The following is a 27,160-nucleotide window of genomic DNA, read 5'->3' on the forward strand; positions in this document are numbered from 1 at the left end:
AAAGGGAAACTTTAAACCTGGGAGGGAAGGCATGAGTTATTCTGGGCAGCCAGTATGTGCACTTTGGGATACTAAGGTTCAGAAATGTCCATAGGATGTGTGACCATAGTGGGTTATAGAATCATTAAAAAACAGTGCAGAAAGGCCCAGGAAGGCCAGAAATACAAAACCATTCTTCCTATTGTTAAAGAATCTACAGACCAAGGGGTGTTGGGACAGGAATCTCAACCTAGTTTTTTTTTTTTTTTTTTTCTCACTTTCTTGCTGTCTCCTCTTAAAATTAGATTAATGTACCTTTGTAATATACACATACTGGTATACATATGGATCCAGCCATTGCCATTCTCTTGGAAATAGTGCCGTTATCACTCCTTTGTAGAATATATTGGAGTCATTGGTCATTGCATTCAAACTTATGGAGTTGTAAGAGGAAGTCACTCAGACTCATTTGTTAGTCTCAGAAGAGAAAAGGGGCTCATTTGTCATGTTTCCCAGCTCCATGAGTATTAATACCTCTGGATGCAGCCATCATAGGTATAACATAGAGCTCTAGAAAGAAACTTAGGCCACTTCTCCTATTTTTATCTTTTTTTAGCAGTTTTTTTGAGCCCTTGCTACAAGCTTTTTTTTTTTTCTTTAAGATTTATCTATTTATTTGAAAGGCAGAGTTACAGAGAGGCACAGGCAGAGACAGAGGCATAGAGAGAGAGAGAGAGAGAGAGAGAGAGAGAGAGGTCTTCCATCCACTGCTTCACTCCCCAGGTGGCCACAACAGTCAGAGCTGCACCGATTCAAAGCCAGGAGCCAGGAACTTCCTCCAGGTCTCCCATGCAGGTATAGGGGCCCAAAGACTTGGGCCATCCTCTGCTGCTTTCCCAGCCCATGCACCTCTGCTATTATCCTAGATATGAATATTAGTCACTAAGTATTCAACTCATTAATTCTTTATTCACTCACTCAATGATTCATTCACTAATCCATTCATCCATTTATTCCTCTCTCTCTTCCTTGTTCCATCCATCCATCCCTCTCCTTTATCTGGTTTTTTTTTTTTTTGCAATCATTTTTTTGTTTGTTTTGTTTGTTTGTTTGTTTTGACAGGCAGAGTGGATAGTGAGAGAGAGAGACAGAGAGAAAGGTCTTCCTTTTTGCTGTTGGTTCACCCTCCAATGGCCGCTGCAGCCGGCGCATCTCGCTGATCCGAAGCCAGGAGCCAAGTACTTTTCCTGGTCTCCCATGCAGGTGCAGGGCCCAAGGACTTGGGCCATCCTCCACTGCCTTCCCAGGCCATAGCAGAGAGCTGGCCTGGAAGAGGGGCAACCAGGATAGAATCCGGCGCCCCAATTGGGACTAGAACCCAGTGTGCCAGCGCCGCAAGGTGGAGGATTAGCCTATTAAGCCACGGCGCCGGCCTCCTTAATCTGTTTTATCTACTCTTGTATACCTCCATTTTATTCACTTACTCATTATTCAATTGTTTTGTTCATTCATATTTATATTTACTCATTTATAACTGATTTGCTTAGTAGGTAGACATTTTTGGAGGATTTTGTATGTTTTGATACTGTGTGTAAGAATGTGACTAAGATAGAGGTCCTATCCTCAGATGACTTCTAATCTAATGATGATAGGAAAGACCACAGACTATGGATTCCAGTCTTTGTTTGATATTCATAGTTATGTGACCTTACACAAGTTTGTTTTACCTGTTAAGCCTCAGATTCAGCCTTTGTAAAACAGAAGTAATAAAACCTTGCAGTGAATCAAACAAGAAACATCCTAGTGTAGCATATCCAAGTATGTGCTCATTAAATATTTGTATATACACAATCTGTGAGCCTCACTCACCTCTGAAACACATTTAATCTTCTTCTTTCTCTCCCTGTATGAAGACCAAAGACCATGATGTCCTCTTGAACACTTGGTGCATTCAGACTTATTGGTAATACTCAATGCACTGGAATACCAAACCTGGGAATTTTACTGTAAAATGGAAATTGGCCTTTTTTTTTTTTTTTTTTTTTACTTTTTGACAGGCAGAGTGGACAGTGAGAGAGAGAGACAGAGAGAAAGGTCTTCCTTTTGCCGTTGGTTCACCCTCTAATGGCCGCCGCTGCTGGCACGCTGCGGCTGGCACGCTGCAGCTGGCGTGTTGCGCTGTTCCGAAGTCAGGAGCCAGTTGCTTATCCTGGTCTCCCATGCAGGTGCAGGACCCAACCACCTGGGCCATCCTCCACTGCACTCCCTGGCCACAGCAGAGAGCTGGCCTGGAAGAGGCCTGGAAGAGTGGCAACTGGGACAGAATCCGGCGCCCCGACCGGGTCTAGAACCCGGTGTACCGGCGCCGCTAGGCAGAGGATTAGCCTGTTAAGCCACGGCACCAGCCGGAAATTGGCCTTCTGATCTTGCCTCACAGCATTCACTGTATCGGAGATGTTGGGACCTAAATTTTCTCTTAAATGACTTAAGGGCAGTGAATGCTTTAGGACTGAAATCCCTGAACTACAATAGGCTATCAAATCTCTTCCAGCGGACCATCTGGACACACTTCACAGAGGAGGTGGGATATGCCTTGGGCCTTAAAGGATGACCACAGTCCTGGTATAGTGAGTGGTGAGAATGTGACCCAAATTTCTTTGAGAGCATAACTCCATTGCCTGTTAATCAGTAAGCACTGACACCAACTCCATGAGCTGTGCAATCAACCACTTGGGTTACTGCATCTGTGAAATATAAGTACATGATAAGACTAAGAGTTATAAGGTACCCTCCAATTCTAAAAAGCATGATTATTAAAAGAAAGTGGCAGTTTTCAAAGGATTTTCTGATATCTGGCATCTGGTTACTTTGCCCTCATTAAGAGTGTAGACTGGAAGCAGACAGACCTGGGTTCACCTGACCTGCTCCTTATCAGCTGGTGGCTCTGACTGAGCTGCTCAACTCTCTGAACTTCTACTACTTCCACTGTGAATAATGTGCATAATACAGTGTCTAGTTCACTGGGCCCCAAGGAGGACCTGATGAGATCATCTGCAAAAGCTCTCTGCTTGGTGATGAGCTCCCAGTAGAAGCATAAGTAGTGTTACTTATTATCACTGTTGCTATTGCTGCCCTTGTTGTGACAATTACTAATTTCCGCTCCCTCCACATCCATCCTCCAGCTGATGGGAGAGATAGTCTCTAGCAGAGAGGGAAAGAGCAGTGTCAGGTGGTTCCCGTCCACCAAGACAGAAGGAGCAACCCTGTCTCTGGGTGACATTGTAGAGACTTGGTGTTAGCTGGGCTGGAATCCTACAACCCCATTATGTAGAGGGCAGTGAAATATTTTAAGGAACCCTGAAGCAATTAACACTGAAAGCTGACAAATAATCTGCCGTCTTCTAAAAGCAGTGGATGCTTTCCCTCACCCTTTCTTTTCCTCACTGCCTGATGCTACCCATTCTTCCTACCTCTTGAAATAGAGAATGTTCTTAATTCTTCTGTCTGGAAATGTGCTTGTCATAAGCCCGTCATCTCTAGCTCTGAATCCTTCTTTCCTTTATTTATTTATTTATGTTTGAAATTGGTTTTATTAATGGTCCTGGGATCTGGGCCACTCTGACAAGGAGCCAAGGTGGTGTTTGGAACAGTCTCTTATCCCACTGGCGGCTCTCCTCCCATGAAGTCTGACCGAGTCGGTCTCAAGTTTTAAAATAGTTCCAGTGTCCATTCTTGGGGTTTCTCATTTTATGCTTGCTCATTCTGTCTTCTGCCTTTTGGGCCAAACAGGCCACATGTGGTGATGGACTTTGGGGCCAGGCTGGGTAGGGTAAGAATCCTGATTCTGCCCCTTATACACTTATAACCTGTCCTAGAACAAAGCATTTTTCACTACTCTATGCAACAGTTTCTTGCTCTGGAAAAGGTGGCTAGTAGTCGTCCCTGTCTTGCCGGATACTGGAGGGAGGATTAAATCTGGAAACACAAAGAGCATGGTGCACCCATATGCCTGGCACATAGGAGGCCTGCAGAAATGTTAGCCACTTTCTTCATCTTCCTGTTTCTTTCTCTTTGATTCAGTCCTTGGTTGTCGGTGTCTCTTTCTTGCAAGGGCAAACCTGGAGAAGATAGTCCCTTTGAAGCAAATTGGGGCCCTACTTGCCCTGGAAAGAATGAGTATTCAAAATCCCTTAGGGAGAAATGGAATGAAAGGAGAGGGTGATTCCAGCAGAGAGAGGATTCTGAAAGAAACGTGCTTTCGGGAAATGCAGTCGGATGCCAAAGCCCCATCCAGACTTCCAGAGGGTTCAGGTGACAGGACAGTAGAAGACCAGTGTGTCCACCAGGGAGTGTGGACTCATGTCTCTCTGCCACCACTCTGCCTCTGAAACCTTGGGATAAACATCCATGTCCTGTCCCAACTCTGCAACTTCAACATCTGCTTTAGACCCTTCCTAGCTCATGAGACCTGGGATAGCATACTTGAGTCACAGTATTTATTCTCATTTTCTCTCTCCTTCTCCTCTGGGCCTCTTCTTCTGCAACTTTTCTACCTCCCTGCACTTTCTTTTGTCCTACTGTATTGTCTACTTTTCTGTCTGTATCTCATTGTCTTTAACTCCCTCTCTGTGGAAGCTTTTTCCATATGGCTTTCCATCATCTGTCATTTCCCCCGTCATTCCTTCTTTGCCTTTTTATTTGTTATTCTCTTAATTTCTTTTTCTGTGTGAGTACCTAGGTCTCTCTGCCCTATTTCTTATTTGAATTTTGCCCTCCCCCCTCTCAATTGGGTCCCCTCCCTCTCTCCACCCCATCTAAGAAGGCAAATTGCTTTTGCAGGCCTTCTATCCATGTAATTTTGCTCCACGCTGCAGGGTGAGACCAATGGGAAGAGTGAAAGTCAAGGCTGATTTTCTGTCCTAAGCTCACCCTGCTGTAACAAAACAGAAACATCAGCTCCCGTGCCCTGTTTAAATTGAATTTCCTTGTTTGTTTCATTTGTTTTGCTTTTGAATGAAAACAAACAAGAGCAGCAGAGGGAGAGGGTCCCCTGAAGGTCTAACAGTGGGGCCAGCTCCTGCTCCCTTGGTTTACCACAGTCTAAGTGTGGCCCTGAGTGGGAGTCTCCACTCAGGGTCAAACATGGCTCAGGCCCCCATACTGTCTCTGCCTGGCCAAAGGCCTAGATACCCTTCTTGTAGCTGCTCTCCAATTTCCTATTACCCAAGGTAATTAGCCTCTGTCTTGTCTTGGCTGCCTTGCCTTTCTCTAATCATGGATGGCTGCCAAAGAGTCCTCAGTGAACATGCCAGCAGCAAGCAGGCCTGATTCCTGGGGTGGGGGACCCATTCCCACACATTCAGAGGCTTGCCCTAGGTCTACCCTCACCTCCCTGGCTTCAGTTTTATATGAAGGACTGCCAAAGGAGCTTGGGTACTGCAGCCAAGTGCCAACATCCATGGTGAGAATAGAGGCTTAAGGGAAAGGTTCCCTCTTTGCAGGGGTGGGTGGAGTTCTAGGAACCAAAGGAAAGCCAAGACACTGGAGATGGGAGAATATTGTGAAAAATAGAGCCCGAGGTCACGAGTTGGCTAGCAGTTCTCAATGCTCTCACTAGTACCTTGGGCCCCTATCTGCAGCTTTGATGTTCTCATCTGCCAAGTGGAAAGATTAAACTCAGTGGCTCTAAGGCTTGGACACAGAGGTAAGGGTGGAGTCTCCAAATCAGGGCTCTGATTCTGAGTGCTGCCAGTACGTTCTAGATAATTGTGGTTGCAATGGTATGTCATCAAGTAATCACTGTATGCAAGGAACCATGCCAAGGTGCACTGGCTATGTCATGTATTCCTTACCATAACTCTATGGATATGGTGGTAGTATTATTATTATATTCTGTTTCACAGATAGGCAACTGTGGTTCATGGGAACAACCATTTCACTCAAATTTTACATGACAAGAAGTTATAGAGCTGAGATTCATTCCCAAGCTGACTCTCACACTTGACTCCTCTTGCCCATATCCTTATCCACTCATGCATTTGGAGTTGTCAAAGCATCTGGTGACAATAGGCATGGAAGAGAGCTTTCTAACTACAAGCATGGAAGGATCACCATGTTTAGGGACCAGAAGGCCCAGACCACAGACTGCAGATTCTGTGGTAGGGAGAAGATTCTTCATGCCTCATCTTTCTCATCTATGCAATGGGGATAATTAATCATACCTGCCTAAACTGTCGTAAAGATTAAACTGGATGATGGATGAGAGAATCCTTTGACATTTTCACAAGGTTGTATGCATACATGAAGAGTTACCAGTGTCTCTTTGTTTGTCAGAGCAGACATGGGACGGGTGATGGATATTTTTAATCCACATGTACCCTTCTACCACAGAGACATGTGTTTTTAAAGTAGGCCTTCGAATCAGACAAATGTAGACTTTTACCTAGTACATAGCCTTGAGCAAGCTTCTCTTGTCTGCATTTCAGTTTATGTGTGAAATGGAAACATAATAGTACCTATTCCATGGAGCTGTGAGGATACAGTGAACTGGAACATGTGAAGAGTATGGAATACTGCCTAGGTCACTCTTAATGCTAAACAAATGGCAGGGGGGATAGGAAGAGCAAGAAGAGTAACCGTTCTCATTATTATTTGTGATATTATAAATATTATAAATATTATTATATATAAATATATATAATATATAAATATAATATATATTATATTATATTATATTATATAAATATAATAAATATAAAATATATATAAATATAAATATATATAAATATTATTATATTATAAATATTCTGGTGGGGTAGCAAGGAAGACCTTCATCTCCCACCTTGACCTTTACTCGCCACTCTCCAGACACCTTGTTGGAGTGTGCAAGGCTCTTCTTCCTCAAGGTCTTTGCCAGTGTGTTCCCTTTACATGGGATGCCTTTTCCTTGTCTGTTCCGATGACCAGTTCCTTGTTCTCCACAGGTCCTTGATTAGATACCACTGCCTTAGAGAGGCTTCCTTTGACCAATAAGCCATGGTAGTTAATGAAGCTGTGACGAATTAGTGCCTGTTTATTTGTTTGTGGTCTGTTTTTTTCTTTTTTAAAAAGATTTATTTTATTTACTTGAAAGACAGTAGTTACAGAGAGGGGTAGAGACAGAGAGTCTTCCATCCGCTGGTTCACTCCCCAGATGGCTGCAATGGCCGGAGCTGTGCCGATCCGAAGCCAGGAGCCAGGAGCTTCTTCCGGGTCTCCCACATGAGTGTAGGGGCCCAAGGACGTGAGCCATCTTCTACTGTTTTCCCAGGCCATAGCAGAGAGCTGATTGGAAGAGGAGCAGCCGGGACTAGAACTGGCGCCCATATGGGATGCTGGCACTTCAGGCCAGGGCTTTAACCCGCTATAGCACAGCACTGGCCCCAATGGTCTGTTTTTTCACCGGAAGGACATCAGAGAAGGGTTCTTCTTTGCCTTGTTCATCATATATCTTTGGTGCCTAGAACAGTGCTTGGCTCTACTCAAAAATCCAATAAATATTTGTTGAACATTTTGAACAAATTTCCAAATCAGTACAGAAATTATGGAGACACTGACTTTTCTCCTTCACTCACTCATAACCTCCTATTCAGTTTGAGACTAAATAGTCAAGGATCTCTCACTATGTGCTAGGCTGTGGCCCAATGCCACATCTCAACATCTACCTCTTCATTTCTGTGTCTTTAGTCCTTCTTTCTTCCTTACCTCCCTCTCTCCTCCTCCTTTTCCTCCTCCTGTTTTCTTTTCCTCTTCCTCTTCCTTCTCTTCCTCCTCCTTCTTCTCTCTCTTTCTCTCCCACATAAACCTTACCTAATTTAATCATCTAAAATAGCTCTCTAAAGCAATTTCTATTATTCTCATGTGATTAAGGCATACAAAGCTTAGATAACTTGATCAGAGCTACAAAGCTGATACATAGACAAGCCAAGATCTGAGCTCAGCCAATTTATTTCCTGTGCCTGAACTCCAAATTACCAGACCAGATTATGAAAAGAATATCACATGTAGAAATGACAGGGACTAAGAGGGTAGAAGCTGTGAGAAAGGATCTTTTTATATAAAGGTTCTTGTCCAGATGGATTCAAACCAATATGGAAAAACAAAATTTCACTACTCACACCAAAAACTATGGTGTCTACTACTTAATTCCTAACTTTGTCATGTCCCTCCAGTGTCCTTAGTGCCAAACAATGGAATGCCAAGGCTGAAAACCTTGGTGCCTCCCAGAGGATATATTCCCATGCCATCTTTGCCTTGCCCCCGATCCCCAGCTCTCACCTTTTCTCAATGTTTCCAGACTCCTGTGTATTTGTGTAAACAAGTCCAGTGTCCTGGCCCAAAGATGCTATTCCCCAAGTCCAAGTAGCTTGAAACTTTGGATGGGGCATTGATGGGCCCCACTACCCTTGAGACTCCACCCCTTTCTGGGCATGGCCTAGGTGGCACATCTTAGAAGCAGGATACTATAATTAGATGAAATCCCAATATTTCACTTTATTTACATTCCCAGCTTACCCTCTTTATTTCTTCTCTTTGTGCCAAGAATCAGTATAGAACTTACTGGAAACAACAGCATCATCATCAGGAGCCCTCCAGGGGCTTTCAAATGTGCCTGTACAAATATAGGAGGCAGAGGACCTGAAGCATCCTGCCTCTGGCCTTAAGTGGTTACAGGACCTTGGGCAAGTAATTCCCACTCTGGAAACCTCAGACTCTCCATTTGTAGAAGAGAGAGTAAAGGGGGCCATCTCAAGAGATGGGAGGAACAAAGAGATGGACTCAAGCCACTAGCAATTAGGAAGGTAAGGGTCTGAGTGCAGGTGAAAGAATTTCACCCAGCCTGTGGCTAGATCCTTCTCCCTTTTCTTAGCTTCAGTGACCCAGTGTGTTCAGTGGAACTCCTGAGCCAAGTCCCAGACATGGTCCAGCTGACTTCTGAGGGAGGACTTTCTGCTCCTGTGAGAAAGGAGATACACAGAGAGGAAACTTCAGTGATGATCAGGCCTGGGCCATAGCCTCTGAACCAACGCAAGCTGAGGCTGTGCCCAAGGTTGATCCAGGACACACCAGGGAGAGAGCCTAGGAGGGGCCTGACAGAGTTCCTATCCTGCTCTTTCCTGTTTTTTTCTCTTTCCCAGTATGAGATTTTCTCATCTTTTTCTTCTTTTCTTCCTTCTTTCTTTCCTTCCTGCCTCCCTTCTTTTCTCTCCCTCCCTCCTTCCTTCCTTCTGCTCTCCCTCCCTAAATCTCCATCTATTTTTATGTCTGTCCTGTATTTCTTCCTTTTGTCTATTTCTTTACTGTTTCCTCTCTGAATTTTCTCTTCCTTTCCCTATTCTCTTTGGCTTTCTTGTTTTCCATCTGTCTTGGTTACAGCCTCTCTCTTCATGTCAGTCTGGATCCCTGTACATCGTCTCTGCCTTTTTATGTCTGTGTGTACCTCTCTTCAACTTGCTCTCCAGGTGTCTGTACCTCCATCTCTTTCCCCTTTATCATTTCCATCTCTGTCTTGCTCAGTCTCAGGATATCCCTTCTTCTGTCCTCTTGTGTTTTTGTCTCTACTCTCCTCCCTGACACCAGGCTAAATACAGAGTTTATGCCTATCATCAGACTTGGGGTGAATGGCCTGTTGGGTGTGGCCCAGGGTCCCAGAACTCAGCAGGGGCTGGGGCCTCCAATGTCCTCAAACACCAGTGGAATGTGGACTTTCCTTGGCAGTGGTGCCCAGTCTTATTGGTCAGAGGGTGGGGGAATGAGGGGGCAGCCTAACAACTCAATTCCATCTAACATCAGGTCATGCTGACCTCTCCAAAGTGCACAGTTGGGGCCCCAGAGAGGGGAAAGAGCTGTCCTCAAGCCAGAAGCAAATACAGCCATACTTCCCCAGCCAAGAGAGACTCTTAGAGGAAAAATAACGCTGTTTTTCAGCTGACAGACAGTGAGGCTCCTCAAACCTGCTGGGGACTCTCAGGCAGGCTGTTTCCTCAGACTGCATCAGGATTTTATCCAGGAATGGGACGCCAGCCAGGGTTCCAGAGGGACAGGGCACAGACTGCTCATACAGACTTGTGGAAGGGGGTGGGAACCAAGGCTGGGCTGGAGAGCTAGGCCTTGAATGCCGAGCAGAGGAGCTGGACTTTATCCTACTAGAAATGGGGAGTCAAGAAATGCTTTGGTGGTGGGGTTGTGGTGTATTTTATCCTGTGTTTTGTGGTACCAGCTCTGGCTATAGTTTGGAGAACAGATTGAGTTGAATTGAATGTCAGGGAGGCCATTGGGTAGGGAGGTCAAAGGGGAAGATGGAGACCAATGAATGTACCCTGAGTGGGGAATGTTCTCGGCCACATGGAGCATGGTCTCAACTCACTTCTGGAATCAACTTTGCCTATTCTCTGTAACTGCAGTGCAAGGTGCTCAGGGAAAGGACCTATTTCCAGGCCTTCTACTAGGTGTTTCACAGTACTCCAGGCACTAGAGATGCAGCATTAACCAACTAGTCAGTTCTTTCCTTGTGGAGCTCACAGTGACAGCAGGATGAATGAGAAGGGGGTAGGCTAACACATGATGCTGTCCACCCTGCTCGCTGGAAATGCTCAGGCCCTTTGGGGACATCAACTAAAGCTACCTGAGCAACCAGGGGATGCTCTGCTCCAAATCCTTCCTGAGAAAGTGAAAGGAGGGGTTGTAGTGGTTGGACAGTATCCCGAAAAAGTCGTGTCTTTGGGAAACCTCAGAATGTGATGTTATTTGGAAATAGCCATTGCAGGTGTAATTAGTCAAGGATCAAAGTGAGATCATATTGGATTAGGGTGTTCCTGAAATCCAATGATTAATGTCACCCTAAGAAGAGGAGATACAGAGATGAAGTTGTGTGAAGTTGGAGGGAGAGGTTGGAGTTCTGCTGCTGTGAGTTGAGGAGCACCTGGGGCAAGCAGAAGCTGGACAGGGAAAGGAAGGATTCTCCCCAGAAGACTTCAGAGGGAGCACAGCCTGCTGATGCCATGATCTCAGACCTTTGGCCTCCAGAACCATGAGAGAAGACATTTGTAATATTTTCAGGCACCAGGTTGTGGTTATTTTTTATGGCAGCCCATGGAAATGAATACCTGGAGTAAAGAATGGGTCAGGCATTGGACCAGTTGTGAGAAGACTGGGAAACAAGAAGCAACTTGGTGCGACAGATTGTGGCTGGCATGAGGGAGGGCAAGGGCAGGCAGGAGAGTTGAGATTGTAGAGGCAGAGGAGGACCTCACTGGGTTTGCTGGGCCTCAACAAGGACCATGGGAAAACTTCAAGGAAGAGACTATATGAATGAGCATCATGGCTGCTGAGAAGAGTTGATTTGTGAGGGGTAGACCAAGCATCTGCATGATGCCAGTAGGAAAGGAAGCAGGGCAGTGAAGGCCCTAGGATCGATGTCCTTGAGGAACATGTGAGTGACCCAGATTGCTGTTTGTTCAAAGTAGAGAAAGGCACAAGAGGATGATCCCACTGTCTTCAACTCTGTAGAGCTGTGAAGGGCTCCAAGGCCACAGATGTGTTCCTTCTGATCCCAGAAGGCAGGACAGTGGTTCAGGAATAACAGGAAGTGGGTATCAGCCCACTATCAGGAAACATTGTCTTGCTGACATTCAGTGGGCTGGCAGTCTCCATGTAGCAGAGAACCACAGCTGTGTATGAAAGAGTTTGTCAGTGATGTCAGAGGATCAGTGTGGCCAGATGCTTGGTATAGGAGCAGTTGGACTGCGGCAAACTAGAAATTAAACAGAGAACATACTTCTCAACTCCAGCTCCCCGTGACCATCTGGAGATACCAACCCCGTGTGGACACATCTTCCAAGCTAGTCCCAGGTGTTTACATGAAACCTCTAGCTAGCTGGCACCCCCTTCAATGTTAGCCAAAGAGACCAGTGTTGTAGAAAACAGTTAACCTAGGGCTGGTGCCGCAGCTCAACAGGCTAATCCTCCACCTAGCGGCGCCGGCACACCGGGTTCTAGTCCCGGTTGGGGTGCCAGATTCTGTCCCGGTTGCCCCTCTTTCCAGGCCAGCTCTCTGCTATGGCCCAGGAGTGCAGTGGAGGATGGCCCAAGTGCTTGGGCCCTGCACCCCATGGGAGACCGGGAGAAGCACCTGGCTCCAGCCTTTGGATCAGCGTGGTGCACTGGCTGCAGCGCACTGGCCGCGGCGGCCATTGGAGGGTGAACCAACGGCAAAGGAAGACCTTTCTCTCTGTCTCTCTCTCTTACTGTCCACTCTACCTGTCCAAAAAAAGAAAAAAAGAAAACAGTTAACCTGCTGCTCATTAATTGGGAATCCTAATCTGTGTCCATTCTCTTAGTGTACAGCTGAGGAACTTGAGACCCCCTTGGTTGAGGCAGAGCCAAGATTAACACAAAGGGATCCTAACTCCCAGTCCATGCCTCTTACCCTCAGGCTGTGACCATCACATTCTACATTAGTGACAAGACACAGAGACAGCTCAGCATAGGAAGAAACTTTTGGAGTAAGGTCAGAAGCCCCTCCAAGGTTCTGTGCACAGCTTGGCTTTCAATCACATGGAGTCTTGGACAAAAAGTGTCATCTTTCTAAATCAGTTTCTTCCTCATTACAATGAGGGCCTCAGATGAAGAAGTTCTTTCCTGCTGTGACTATCTAGGTCTAGGAATAAGCTCAGGTTGGAGATTTGTCCCCCTGACATTTCCCTGATCTCAACATCTTGGCTGTGAGTTCATCACTGCACGTCAAGGGGCTGCTTTCCACATCCCTCCCACCTCCATCTGCTGTGAGCAGTCTTGAGGTCATCACTGGAAAGGTGTTAGTGGACTGCAGGAGATCACCATTAATGATGTGTAGAAAGTCAGAGGCGAGACAAAATCCAGACTTCTGGCATCTTTCTTCCTGCTCTGTTCTCGTTTCCCCCAAGGATAGACTCCCCCATCTACCAACAACCCCATTCTGCTTTCATATTTGAACCATAGAATAACAGAACTTGAGGTCACAGCATCATTGATCCAAACCTTCTCTCTTTATAGAGAAGAAACTAAAACATGGAGTTTTGATTCAGACTGTTTTAGGGTCATTTCAAATCTCAGACACTTTCTGGCTATAGAAGATGTGTATTTTCCCTAGGTTTCCATTTCCACATCTGTAAGGTTGAAGTATTATGACTTCCTTCATTAGTTCTGTTATGAAACAGATATAGAGTAAGCAATAGCGGCAAAGTTCCCCACATAATGTCCAGCATAATGCCAAGTACACACCAAGTACATACAAGAAACTTAGTAGGGATGACCAGGAAAGGGGCTCATTTTCTTACAATAATCCTTAAGCATCTTCCAGGAGCCCTTTGGGCATGAGATAGGGCCAATTTGGGGTCATTTTCCCCAAACATACATAACAAAAGATGCTTTCCCCCTCTTTTTCACTCTGACTGCCACTTGAAGTCATCCCTAATATAGTTCTCATGTTCATGGAGAACCAAGTGTCTATGATCCAAAGTAGGGCAGACATATTGGAATCATGTTTAAACAGGAATCATGTTTAAATGCATATACATCCCTAACATATGACCTGGCCCTTGGTAGGTACTTCATCTAGAAAATAACAAAGAATAGAAATAGCTATTACAGGTTTGATGGATAGAGTCAGTCTCTCATATGAACAGCTGGAGCCATTAGCTGAGAATCTAAAAATTATGTGGTTCCCCTACCTACCAATCATGATCATCGTGGGCCATTTATCAAATGCTACTACATGCCAAGCTTTGTGGTAAGATCTTTAGGTCCACTAACTCTTTGTACCCTAACAACGTATTAGCCTCTAAGATATCTACCATCCCTATTTTGTGGATAAAGAAACTTAGATATAAAGACTAAGTGACTTATAAGTGGCTGAACCATGATTCTGACATCAGCTCTCCAGTACCAGAGCCTGCTGTTGTATATTCTTACGTATTCCCTCCTTAGGCAGTGACCATGCTGTAGATCTAAGTCAGATTGAAAAAACTGCACAGTGTTGGGGACAAACTTGTAAGCAGATAATCACCTTGAGGGTAGAAGGTGCTTTGCCTTATAACAAAGGCATGGGAGTGTTCAGGAGGCTGAGATCCTCAAAGCCAATGTACCTTGTAGGAGACGTACCCCTGGGCAGGGGAGAATAGATAGCATTGAACATTTAGGACTCGGAGTTATTGAACTCCAGGCAGGTGGAATAGCTGAAATGAAGTCATGGAGTTAGGAAATTGAAGGGTTCAAAGTGGTTGAAATAGATAATACAGGAGTTTGCAGAGTCAGGATTTGCAAAGCCTTCTATTGCAGGCTAAGGAACAACTGATGGATGATGGATTTTGAGTAGGTGAAAAGGCCGCTTGTGGATTAAAAAAATATCTCAGTTGTATGTGTAAGAGTAGGAGAGATTGCTAAAAGTAGGATTAGTTAGGAGTGTGTTAGAGTAGTTCTGATAAGAGAAATGAGTCTGTAATGAAAACAGTGGCAGGGGGTGGAGAGAAGGAGACATGATGATGGGAGTCCTATGATTTGAGGTTGTGCTCTCAGTTTCCTTTGGGGAGCTAGCAAATGACAACCAATATGCCAGCCTCAATGAGAAGATAGTCCATGATTTGAAATTTAAAATCTGGATTCAAATTCTGACTTTACCACTTCATGGTTGTGTAGCCTTTGAAAAGGTGTCGAATTTGAAAGCCAAGCTCTTTCCTTCATCCAGAAAGTAGAGTAATAAATTCTACTACAAAATATACATGAGAAACTCAAATAAGATATTTCTCATGCCAATTTCTGGTCCCTAGCAGGCCCTTTACTTATATGAATTTCCTCCTGTATTTTCCATTTTCTTCACTCTTATTGCAGCAAGCATTCATATTAATTCTCTCCCTCTCTCCACCCCGTTCACTACCCAACTTCCCTCTCTGTCCCTCTTTCCCCGGGATGCCAGAAATGAAATAACATTCTTCGCATGTTTGTTCTAAAGCTCCTGGCAGCCTTCCCACAGACCCCTGGCTGGGTCAGGACTGATTTGCATTAGCATGTGTGAGGCCAGCCTGAAGGAGAGGGAGAGGCCCTGTTTTCAGGGAGTTTCATCAGGCACCCCTGCCAGAAAAGGGAGAAGTTACTATTTCTTTCTGGGAAACATTCACAGATTAAAACAAGTAAGGAAGTCTGGGGAGCTGTCTTGTGGAGAGGAGCTGCCCATCTCACTCCCAACACGTTAGCCAACTCCTCTCACCCTTATCACCAGCCTGTCCCCAGAAATCTCTCCTCCAAGTGGGTCCTAACGTAAAACCATTAAATAGATCTTTCTTCATTGTATCCATGGTCTGTAGCAGAGAGAGAAGAGCGAGTACAGGAGCAAGGAAGATACCCAGAAGCTACGGTATAAACAGCTTCTACATGGATAGTAATTCAACAGTAACATCTTTTTAAAAGAAGCAGAGTTACTCCACAGAAATTTGTTATTTGTTTATGTTCATTTTACTCTTGTGGATTTGGGAATACTGTGTTGTCTTAGAATCATAACTTCCTGCCAAAAATATCAATACCCTTGTGCAAATCTTGATGGTCAATGGCAACCCAACAGGAAAACCATGACCATGTGAAAGATGTACATTCCTAGAGTCAAGTATTGTACCCTTTACAGAGTCCCTGAAAATTTGTTGACCACTCCTGTCATTTCCTGTTGTGCTTCTTCAGTTCATAATCTGAATATCTCTCAACCGTTGTTTCTCCTCCAAAATAGTTTGTTTAAATACAAATAAGAGAAGCACTATACTTTCAACATGCCAGGCACAATTCTAGACGCCTTTCATGAGTTAATTTATCCAAGCCTCTCAATGAGGACAGTGATTCATCATCTCTGCTTTACAGATAAGAAAACCGGGTCCAGAGAAGTAGGGAAATTGCCGAGAGTCATGCCACAAGTCAGTCAGAAGAGCCAGCATTTGAACTCAGACAGGTTGGCTACAGAGCTGAAGCTCCTAATCATTAACTGATCCAGGCTGCCCAGAAGTCACATTAGCATTTAATGAGCCTGCTATACCAGGGCATGTGCTCTCACCTGCCACTAGGCCTTGGCAGCTGCTGTATCTGCTCCCTTGGTTAATATCTATTTATCCCTCAGTTTCAGCCTAAATGTTACTTCCTCAGAATGGCATCCCCAAAACCCATAATCTAAGGTTTGTACTTCATCCCTTTTTTTTTTTGCAGCTGTCAAACTCAGTAATACATTTGCATGTGTACTAATACCAGTTCTCTATTATATTTGACTGTTTCTGCTATAAAGATGGTGTCTGCTTTGTTTTCTATCTACTCACTCAACTGCACATATAGAAAGCACTCAATAAATATATATTGTATAACTTATAAGTATTAATTTATTATAAAAGTAAATGTATATATGTAATAATACATTTAATTATGGCTAGAAGTATGAGGCAGGTACTTTCTCCCCTCACTATAGAGGTAAAGAAATAAAGGCTCATAGAGATTCAATACTTTGGCAAAAATCACTAAAGGAATAAATGGCAGAATCAGTATTTGAAAGCAGATTCTTTCTGACCTCAGTGCCCAGGCTTTGCACTGCATTCCATCCTGCTAAGCCCTTGAGGACACATGGAGGTATGAGACACTGTGTTTGCCCCCAAAGAGTTTCTCATTCTGCTGGGAGGAGCCGAATGCATACAAAAACCAACATACCACAAGTCCACTAACATTGCTGTGTTTGTTCTGTAATATGGACAATGGGGGGGGAAAGACTGGGGAAAAGGTAAGTTTTAGCAACCAGAAATGGTCTCCTCCTACTTTTCTTTATCCACTGCACATTTATTCTTTAAGTATATGCCGAAATGTGACATCTTCCCTATTAGCATTGTGGTTTTTATTCCATTATTTTTTGAGTGTCTCCTTCTTTTTAAGGCACTGCATCTTAGAACCCAGTGATTAACAGGGCATTGTCCCTATGTTGATAAAGCTAGCAAAAAATATGGTCGAAGATGTGAGAACTCAGAGCAGAGAATGCCTCTCAGCCCAGGGAGAGCTGATCAGGAAAGGCAACATTTCAGTCAAGCTTTAAAGAATGATCACAATCAGTAAGATGAAGATAGGCAGAGAAGGGACAATATTTTTCTAGGGAGAGGAAGTCATGTGTGTAAAGTTATTGAGGAGCAAGGCACCATGGCAAGTTTATAAGCTACACATAAGTCTTCATTGGGGCAATGGAACAAATTTGAGTTATAAGGCTGAAGAGATTGGTAGGTCACAAATTATAAAGGAACTTTGTTGCCAAGCTAAGGAATATGGATTGTATCTTGAGAGTAAAGGGAGCCATGGAAGATCTTTAGCCAGTTGCTTGGTAGATGTTGTCAGATTTGCTCTTTAGGAATGTCACTCCAGCTAATGTACTGGTAATAGGATACAGGGTAACAGAACTGTAGGAACCAAACTGGGAAGGACTCTGGGTGCCTTGCATGAGTGATGTCACCTCTCTTCTGGAGAGCAGCAAGGACATGAGATGTTGAGGTGAGCAGTCGTACACGACCCACATTGAGAGTTGGAGAAATGGTTCTTCAGTGGATATAGGAGCCATACTTCCAAAAGGAGGGAAGGGGTAAGGGTAACTGGGTAAAAGAAACAAAACTGAAAAAAAAGTTGCCCTCCAAGACTTACTGTCCCTGTTATACAGAAGAGGAAATTGAAACTCACAGGGCTGAAGCACAGAGCAGGGAACATTGTTAGGTCTTTCTGATGTCAGTGCCCTAGGTCCTCAGCTACTGCTCTGAAATGCCGCACTTCACACTCAGGGTTCTGTCTGAGGAAGATGTGGGCGTATGGAAAGTCTCATTCAGGTACAGCAACCAAACTTATCGAAAGGGAATATGTGAGGAGGGTTGCAGAGGGAATGGGATGGTATGAATTGTGAAGCAGACTGCTGTAAGAACTACCTAAAAGTCCCAGCCTCCAGGCTTTAGGAAACGTTTGCTAAGCCAATGAAGTCAGGGCTTGTTGCTGGAGAGTGGATTGATGTGAAGGTAGGAAGACTGGCCAAGAAACTGGAGATCAGAACTGCCTTGGGGCCATCTTAAGTCCTTGAATGAATGCAAACCTCAGAGAGATTTTCCTGCCAGGGGGCAAACAGTTTTGTCTTCAAAGTCAAGGTGAATGTAGCACAAGGACCCACAGCCAGAAGTTGATTAACTGCCAGCTCTATCATTCTCTTGCTATGTGTCCTTGATTAAAAAACCCCCTTTCCACCCTCCCTGGAAATACCAAATTCTCTGAATGCAAATGTGGTCAGTAAACCCTGCTTTGTCTTGCTTTCAAGGTTATTTGTGCAATAGGCTTTGCAGAGTGTAAATTGATAGGTGTCAGGGATGTATTCATTTGCTTATTTTCCTCATAAAAACTAAAATAAAATGCAGAAAATATGGAGAAAGCACCACAGTCCACCACATGCCCCATGCAGGATTAATGCATGTCACATTTGCTTCAGAGCTCTTTCTTTTATGCTAGGAGAAATGAAAATTAAAGATATATTTGAAGACTGCTTTGTCTCCCACCCTCATTGGTCTCCTTCTGCTCCCCCTTACCCTCCCAAGAAACAATCAGTCTCCTGTATCTCTATTAGTGGAGTCTACAGAGCAAAGTATGTTTACATTTGTTTGCTTGCATTCTTTTTAATTTCCACCACCATCCTTCATTTCATATATCAGCACGCTGAAATTGCAGCTATTTCTAGCTGACACTTGTAGTTTGCATTGTTATTATTTGTTATTATACTAATTCATTATTAATTTAACTTCTCTCATAACCGTGTATTCAAAACCAAGGCAAAGAAAGTCCCCTTGCATCTTATCTCTCCTGGGAAATTTTTTTCCCCTTTTTATGTCAATATCTGTAGGAAAATAAATATTTTAATAATGTATTCTTCTAATCTCGTGCTTACGCAAAGTCTTACGTCTCTGAGAGCTTGTCCAGCCATGGCGAGCTCTTATCAGCACCGGATGCCCCAACCATGCCCAGCCAGGCTGTTGCCCCCATTCTGGGGACTCAAGGTTTCTAATGCTGATGTGTCCAGTAGACCAGAGAAGCTTATCTTCGTGGGGTAAAGGAAGCTGGATGGTGGCTAGGACCATGAGATATTAAATGAAGGTTGAGAGAGGTTGCCCAAGTTCAAAACAGCAATCAGGCCTACTGGATGAAGCAGAGAGGGTCAGCATTATGGGGAATGCCCAGCCCCTGGTGGCAGGGGCACACAAACCTTGGTTCAAATCCTGTAATCTGCTGCATCTCAGGCAAGTGTCCTTCCATAGTGACTGTGCCACCACGTTAAGCCTGTCTCCACTGCCTGCCCAAGGGCTGAAAGTGATCCCTCCCTTGCAAGCTTCTTGGGAATGTAGGATCCAGACATATTGACATACTGTGTTGACACATGCTTATCAGACATATGGCAAATGGGAAGAAATGGAAAGTTAGTCCATATAAGAAAGCAGAGAATCCTACCCAATAGATCACAAATCCAATGTGCTTTCATCATCTTTAACCTTCATTGCACCTGGATCTAATAGTTGATCTTTTTGTCATAGTGTTTGCACCACTCTATTGCTTTGATCTTCCTAAATCATGGAAGGTAATGACTCCCAGCTCTCAACTATGGAAAGGCTTTACCAATCCCCTGACACATTTTATGAATGGTTTTAACACTATCATTCTATCCTGCCTTGTTTACTCTGTGTTCATAGAAACATGTTTTATCTGTGCCAGTAGGATTAGGATTAAAATATCTTTAATTCATAAGTCAGGTACCATAGAACCACAGTAATCACAGATTGAAACTTGCTCTGGCACTGACTACCCATGTGACTCAGGGATCACATTTCAACTCTCTGAGGACTGTTTTTTTTTTTTTTTAATCTAAATGTGGATAAACATATATATATACATATAATGTGTCCAACTAGGAGCCAGTGTTGTGGCATAAGGGGTAAAGCCGCTGTCTGTGACATCAGCACCCCATCTGGGCTCCAGTTTGAGTCCCAGCTTCTCTACTTCTGATCCATCTCCCTGCTAATGTGCCAGGAAAGCTGTGGGGGTTGGCCCAAGTACTTGGGCCCCTGTACCCATGTGGGAGACCTGGAGGAAGTTCCTAGCTCCTGGCTTTAGCCTGGCCCAGACCCAGTTGTTGCGGCCATTTGGGGAATGAACCAATGGATGGAAGATCTCTCTTTCTGTCTCTCCCAGCCTCTCTCTCTATGACTGATTTTCAAATAAATAAGTAAGTCTTTCAAAAAATGGCCAAATACTAAAGAATGCTGTTAAGAGTGAATTCAATAATATATATCCAGTGATTGGCAAAGACTGTATGTATAGTATAGTCAAGTAAATCTGGGTGTGGACTATTGGTTTATGTATCTTTTATTTTATTTTATTTTATTTATTTGACAGGTAGAGTTATAGACAATGAGAGAGAGAGATAGAGAGAAAGGTCTTCCTTCCGTTGGTTCACCCCCCAAATGGCCACTATGGCCGGAGCTATGCTGATGTGAAGCCAGGAGCCAGGTGCTTCTTCTTGGTCTCCCATGTGGGTGCAGGGGTCCAAGCACTTGGGCCATCCTCCACTGCCCTCCTGGGCCATAGCAGAGAGCTGGACTGGAAGAGGAGCAACTGGGACTAGAATCCGGCGCCCATATGGGATGCCGGCCACAGGCGGAGGATTAACCTAGTGAGCCGCAGTGCTGGCCCCTATGTATCTTTTTAATTTCTTCTCCTACAGTGTCCACAGGTGCATAGGGTTTCTGGGCTGCATTTATAATAGTTGTAGCAAAGGCATGTGGGTGCACATAGGTTTCTAGAAAAAATGTGAGTGAGCAGTGCCCATTATGCACTTATAAAAGGAATAGCCTAAATCACTGAGTGTGAAAAATTCTTCTTTTCTCCTTTCCCCAACCCTCTCTTCCCCAGTTTACCAGTTCTGAATGTAGGAACAAGGACCCACCCTTGCCCTTAGCAATGCACTTGTGATTTCTCACATTCTGCATCCCCCAACACACATGTAACATGCACACACATGCAAGTATTCAATACTCAGAGATATGTGTTTCTACAGACATATTTATACAGGAATGGATACATAACTGCTCCCCAAACAGACAGTTATAACTAGTATAGTGAGTGATGTATGCCAGTCACCCTACTAAGCCTTTTGGTATTTCATAACGACTGCAGGAGGCAAGTGCCATCAATACCCACACAATACAATTAATAGAAGTGAGGCTTCAAGAGACTTGCGACTGTAGGCCGGCGCCGTGGCTCAACAGGCTAATCCTCCGCCTTGTGGCGCCGGCACCCCAGGTTCTAGTCCCGGTTGGGGCGCTGAATTCTATCCCGGTTGCCCCTCTTCCAGGCCAGCTCTCTGCTATGGCCCGGGAAGGCAGTGGAGGATGGCCCAAGTCCTTGGGCCCTGCACCCCATGGGAGACCAGGAGAAGCACCTGGCTCCTGCCTTCGGGTCAGAGCAATGCGCCGGCTGCAGCTGCCATTGGAGGGTGAACCAATGGCAAAAAGGAAGACCTTTCTCTCTGTCTCTCTCTTTCACTATCCACTCTGTCAAAAATAAAAAAATTTTAAAAAAAAGTATTTAATAACAAATAATAGCAAATTAATAAATAATAATAACAAATAATAACAAATTAATAGCAAACTTGATTTTTGCAAATATCTGAATGACTTAGAAGATTGAAAGGGTGACCATGTACTCTGTTCCCACCTCACATACACATATAACACACTCATCCATTCTCATTTTCACCAGACTTAGGGAAATCCAACCTTGCAATACTCACAGAAAAATCTGCATATAAATATATACGTGTGGGCAAATGTATGTTCAACCATTAATTCATTTATTTTTCTGACAAATCTTTAATGATCCTCTGCTGTGTGTCAGATAATGACTATAGAATGATAAGTTGCATCCACTACCTTTAAGGAGTTCACAGTTGGGGCTACAATGAGGTTCTGTGCAAGGCACCAAAAAGAGCATGAAAAAAAATAGATAGTGTTTTCTCTATATCTAAGACCATCCCCCTTACATCTGCTAAATTATTTCAGAGAGATTCCCATAGGAAGCAGCATGTAAAGAGGAGTACAAATTCCCCTAGGAGGCTAGGGAAAGGAAGATATTCCAATTGTATTCAGTTGGAATGCAGCAAAAACCCATAGACTGAAGGACAATGGCATGTGTGAAAAGCACTACATTGTTTGGTATTACTCAAGCTTATAACGGGGTAATGGGGCCTGAGAAGTTGGGATGAGGCTGAGTAGGATTTTGGATGGTAGAGGCCTAATCCTAAATGCTTTAGATCAGCTTAACAGGAAAAGATTTAATGTGGATAATGAAAAGAAATCAAAGATTTACAAACAGTGGTTTGACATCATTGGATAACCATTTCAAAAAGAGATCTCTGGAGAGCTACTAGGAATAGATTAGGGGGCAGAGGCAAGAAGTTGGGGAAGCTTGAGAGACTGGGAAACAACAAAAAATGTTCAGGTAAGAAATAATTGAGGATAGTTGCGTTAGAGGAAAAGAAAGTATTTAAATTTTAGAAGGAGTAAGGGTATGGACTCAATAGAAGATGGAATTGGATAATGGAGTGATGTAGAGGGAGGGGTTTGAAGATGTTTCTTAGAACATAACTGAATGAATGAATGGATGTTGGTGCCTTTGTGAGGAGAATGGGAAGAAGAGGAAGATGATGAGCAATGTGGAGGAAGGATTTGAGTTGTCTATGGATATCCAAATGAAGATATGGAGATACCCAGGGAATAAAGGGTTCCACTGATTGGAGGGTTACTTGAGAATACCATATTAAAGTAATTTATAGGTAGTGACACACACATATCTTGTATATATTACAACCAAACTTATTTACCTCCTGAAAGGGAGATGATTGGCTCAAATAGTCAAGGCGTCAATAATTAATTTAGAGCAAAATACTGAACCTTCATTTTTGCTTTTGCTTTTTATCCCAAAGTATGATCCTGCCTGTATTCCAGCAACACCCCTCCAAAGAAATGGTTCTTTCTTTGTCCTTTTTGGAATGGGGATGTATTATCACATACCATGCTTTAAGACGGTAATTCTGGGAGAACTATGTGGAATGACATAATGTTAAGAGCCCAGCTGTGGAACCAGGCTGCTTGGGTTTGAATCCTAACTCTGTCATTTTCTATGCAGGATACATGAGGCAACTTATGTAACCTCTCTGTACTCTCATTTATTCTTCTTGAAAAAAAAAGGGGGGGGGCAATGATAAAATTGGCTTTGTGGGATTGTGTTGAAGTTAGATGGGCTTCCTAGCTTCATCATTGCAAAGGGAATTCATCTGAGGTGTAGTTCTTAATAATGACCCATAGGGGGTATCAAATTATAGAAGAGAGTGTTTCTTAGATTGAGATGAGTTTGGATTCAACCCCTGGTTTGCCAGTTACTGGTTGGGTGAGCTTGGATACATCATACCAAACCAAAGTTTTAGTTTCTTCCCTTATAAAATGTTGATAATAGCATTACTTAATAAACAATGGAAGGATCAGAAACAATGTAAAGTTTCTAGCAAAATGCCTAAAACATGTGAAAAATACATGGTTGGATGACCTACAGTTCTTGAATCAGGTTCTCCCTATCATCTTCTATCTCTGAATAAGACATGTATAAGTTAGGATAGGTTAAGCTAGGCTAACACCACCAGAATCTTTGTGCATAACATAACACAGACTTAATACTCACTCATTGAGATCCCAGTGGAAAGAATGGGCCATCAAAGAAGGAGGTACCTTTCTCTGAAGGGAAGAGAAAACTTACACTTTGATTATGGCCTTGTCTAAATAAGGTCGGAGTTTGTGAACTCAAGAGGCTTCCATAGCCTTGACAGCTCATGACAAGAGCCTCGGGTGATTACTGACGCCATAAATAAGAGCGTCAATATTAAATCAACAACAGGAGTCACTGTGCACCTACTTCCCATGTAGGATCTCTGTCCTTAATATGTTGTACTATGAGAATTAAAGGCAAAAATAGTCTTGAAACAGTACTTTATACTTTATGTGTCTGTGTGGGTGCAAACTGTTGACATCTTTACTTAGTATATACTAAGTTGATCTTCTGTATATAAAGATAATTAAAAATCAATCTTGCTGGCGCCGTGGCTTAACAGGCTAATCATCCGCCTTGTAGCTCCGGCACACCGGGTTCTAGTCCCAGTTGGGGCGCCAGATTCTATCCCGGTTGCCCCTCTTCCAGGCCAGCTCTCTGCTATGGCCCGGGAAGGCAGTGGAGGATGGCCCAAGTCCTTGGGCCCTGCACCCCATGGGAGACCAGGAGAAGTACCTGGCTCCTGGCTTCGGATCAGCGAGATGCACCGGCCGCAATGGCCATTGGAGGGTGAACCAACGGCAAAAAGGAAGACCTTTCTCTCTGTCTCTCTCACTATCCACTCTGCCTGTCCAAAAAAAAAAAAAAAAAAAAAATCAATCTTAATGAAAAATGGGATGGGAGAGGGAGTAGGAAATGAGATGGTTTTTGGGTGGGAGGGTGGTTATGGGGGGGAGAAAACCCGCTATAATCCAAAAGTTGTACTTTCGAAATTTATATTTATTAAATAAAAGTTTTCTAAAAAAAATACTCATTGAAATTGGCAGGTATTTCTCTATTCCATGAACTTTTCAGATGTGCTTATTGATGAAGGCTTCCTCATCTTATCAATATAGCTTCTGGAACACATCAGCTTAAGGGTCCTCATGAAAGAAGGCTTGAGAAGCCACACTAGATCTTTTTTTTAAAACTTTTATTTAATAAATATAAATTGCAAAAGTACAGCTTTTGGATTACAATGGCTTTCCCCCCCCATAACTTTCCTCCCACCCTCAACCCTCCCATCTCCCGCTCCTACTCCCATTCCATTCACATCAATATTCATTTTCAATTCTCTTTATATACAGAAGATCGATTTAGTATATATTAAGTAAAGATTTCCATAGTTTGCACCCACACAGAAATACAAAGTGTAAAATACTGTTTGAGTACTAGTTATAGCATTAATTGACATTGTACAAAACATTAAGGACAGCAATCCTACATGGGGAGTAAGTGCACAGTGACTCCTATTGTTGAATTAACAATTTGACACTCCTGTTCATGGCGTCAGTAATCACCCTAGGCTCTTGTCATAAATTGCCAAGGCTATGGAAGCCTTTTGAGTTTGCCAACTTCAATCTTATTTAGACAAGGTCATAGGCAAAGTGGAAGTTCTCTCCTCCCTTCAGAGAAAGGTACCTCCTTCTTTGATGGCCCCATTCTTTCCACTGGGATCTCACTCACAGAGATCTTTCATTTAGGTCTTATTTATTTATTTATTTGCCAGAGTGTCTTGGCTTTCCATGCCTGAAATACTCTCATGGGCTCTTCAGCCAGATCCAAATGCCTTAACGGCTGATTCTGAGGCCAGAGTGCTATTTAGGACATCTGCCATTCTGTGAGTCTGCTGTGTATCCTGCTTCCCATGTTGGATCATTCTCTCCCTTTTTGATTCTATCAGTTAGTATTTGCAGACACTAGTCTTGTTTATCTGATCCCTTTGACTCTTAATCATATCACTATGATCAATTGTGAACTGAAACTGATCACTTTGACTAGAGAGATGGCATTGGTACATGCCACCTTGATGGGATTGAATTGGAATCCCCTGGTACATTTCTAACTCTACCATTTGGGTCAAGTCCAATTGATTGAGCATGTCCCAAATTGTACATCTCCTCCCTCTCTTATTCCCACTCTTATATTTAACAGGGATCACTTTTCAGTTCAATTTAAACACCTAAGAATAATTGTGTGTTAATTACAGAGTTCAACCAATAGTATGAAGTAGAACAAAAAAAAAAAAAATACTAAAGGGGATAAAATATTGAGTTGTTCATCAACAGTCAGGACAAGGGCTGATCAAGTCACTGTTTCTCATAGTGTCCATTTCACTTCAAAAGGTTTCCCTTTTGCTGCTCAGTTAGTTGTCACTGATCAGGGAGAACATATGATATTTGTCCCTTTGGGACTGGCTTATTTCATTCAGCATGATGTGTTCCAGATTCTTCCATTTTGTTGCAAATGACCGGATTTCATTGTTTTTTACTGCTGTATAGTATTCTATAGAGTACATGTCCCATAATTTCTTTATCCAGTCTACTGTTGATGGGCATTTAAGTTGATTCCATGTCTTAGCTATTGTGAATTGAGCTGCAATAAACATTAAGGTGCAGACAGCTTTTTTATTTGCCAATTTAATTTCCTTTGGGTAAATTCCAAGGAGTGGTATGGCTGGGTTGTATGGTAGGGTTCTATTCAGGTTTCTGAGGAATCTCCAGACTGACTTCCATAGTGGCTTAACCAGTTTGCATTCCCACCAACAGTGGGTTAGTGTCCCTTTTTCCCCACATCCTCACCAGCATCTGTTGTTGGTAGATTTCTGAATGTGAGCCATTCTCACCTGGGTGAGGTGAAACCTCATTGTGGTTTTGATTTGCATTTCTCTGATTGTTAGTGACCCTGAACATTTTTTCATGTGTCCGTTGGCCATTTGGATTTCCTCTTTGAAAAATGTCTATTGAGCCGGCGCTGTGGCTCACTAGGCTAATCCTCCGCCTTGCAGCGCCGGCACACCGGGTTCTAGACCCGGTCGGGGCACCGATCCTGTCCCGGTTGCCCCTCTTCCAGGCCAGCTCTCTGCTGTGGCTAGGGAGTGCAGTGGAGGATGGCCCAAGTGCTTGGGTCCTGCACCCCATGGGAGACCAGGATAAGCACCTGGCTCCTGCCATCGGATCAGCGCGGTGCGCCGGCCGCAGCGTGCCAACCGCGGCGGCCATTGGAGGGTGAACCAACGGCAAAAGGAAGACCTTTCTCTCTGTCTCTCTCTCACTGTCCACTCTGCCTGTCAAAAAAAAAAAAAAATGTCTATTGAGGTCCTTGGCCCATCTCTTAAGTGGGTTGTTTGTTTTGTTGTTGTGGAGTTTCTTGATCTCTTTGTAGATTCTGGTTATTAATCCTTTATCTGTTGCATAGTTTGCAAATATTTTTTCCCATTCTGTCAGTT

The 27,160-nt window shown here is 43.6% G+C and overlaps 1 protein-coding gene across 5 annotated transcripts in view; it reads left to right on the forward strand.

The window, feature by feature from the left end:
* The window catches only part of ASTN2 (astrotactin 2), a 1,014,855-nt gene that overhangs the window by 952,015 nt on the left and 35,680 nt on the right, over nt 1-27,160 (forward strand). The window lies entirely within an intron of this gene.

This window comes from Lepus europaeus, chromosome 12 (assembly GCF_033115175.1).
Source record: "Lepus europaeus isolate LE1 chromosome 12, mLepTim1.pri, whole genome shotgun sequence".
Classification (NCBI taxonomy): Eukaryota; Metazoa; Chordata; class Mammalia; order Lagomorpha; family Leporidae; genus Lepus; species Lepus europaeus.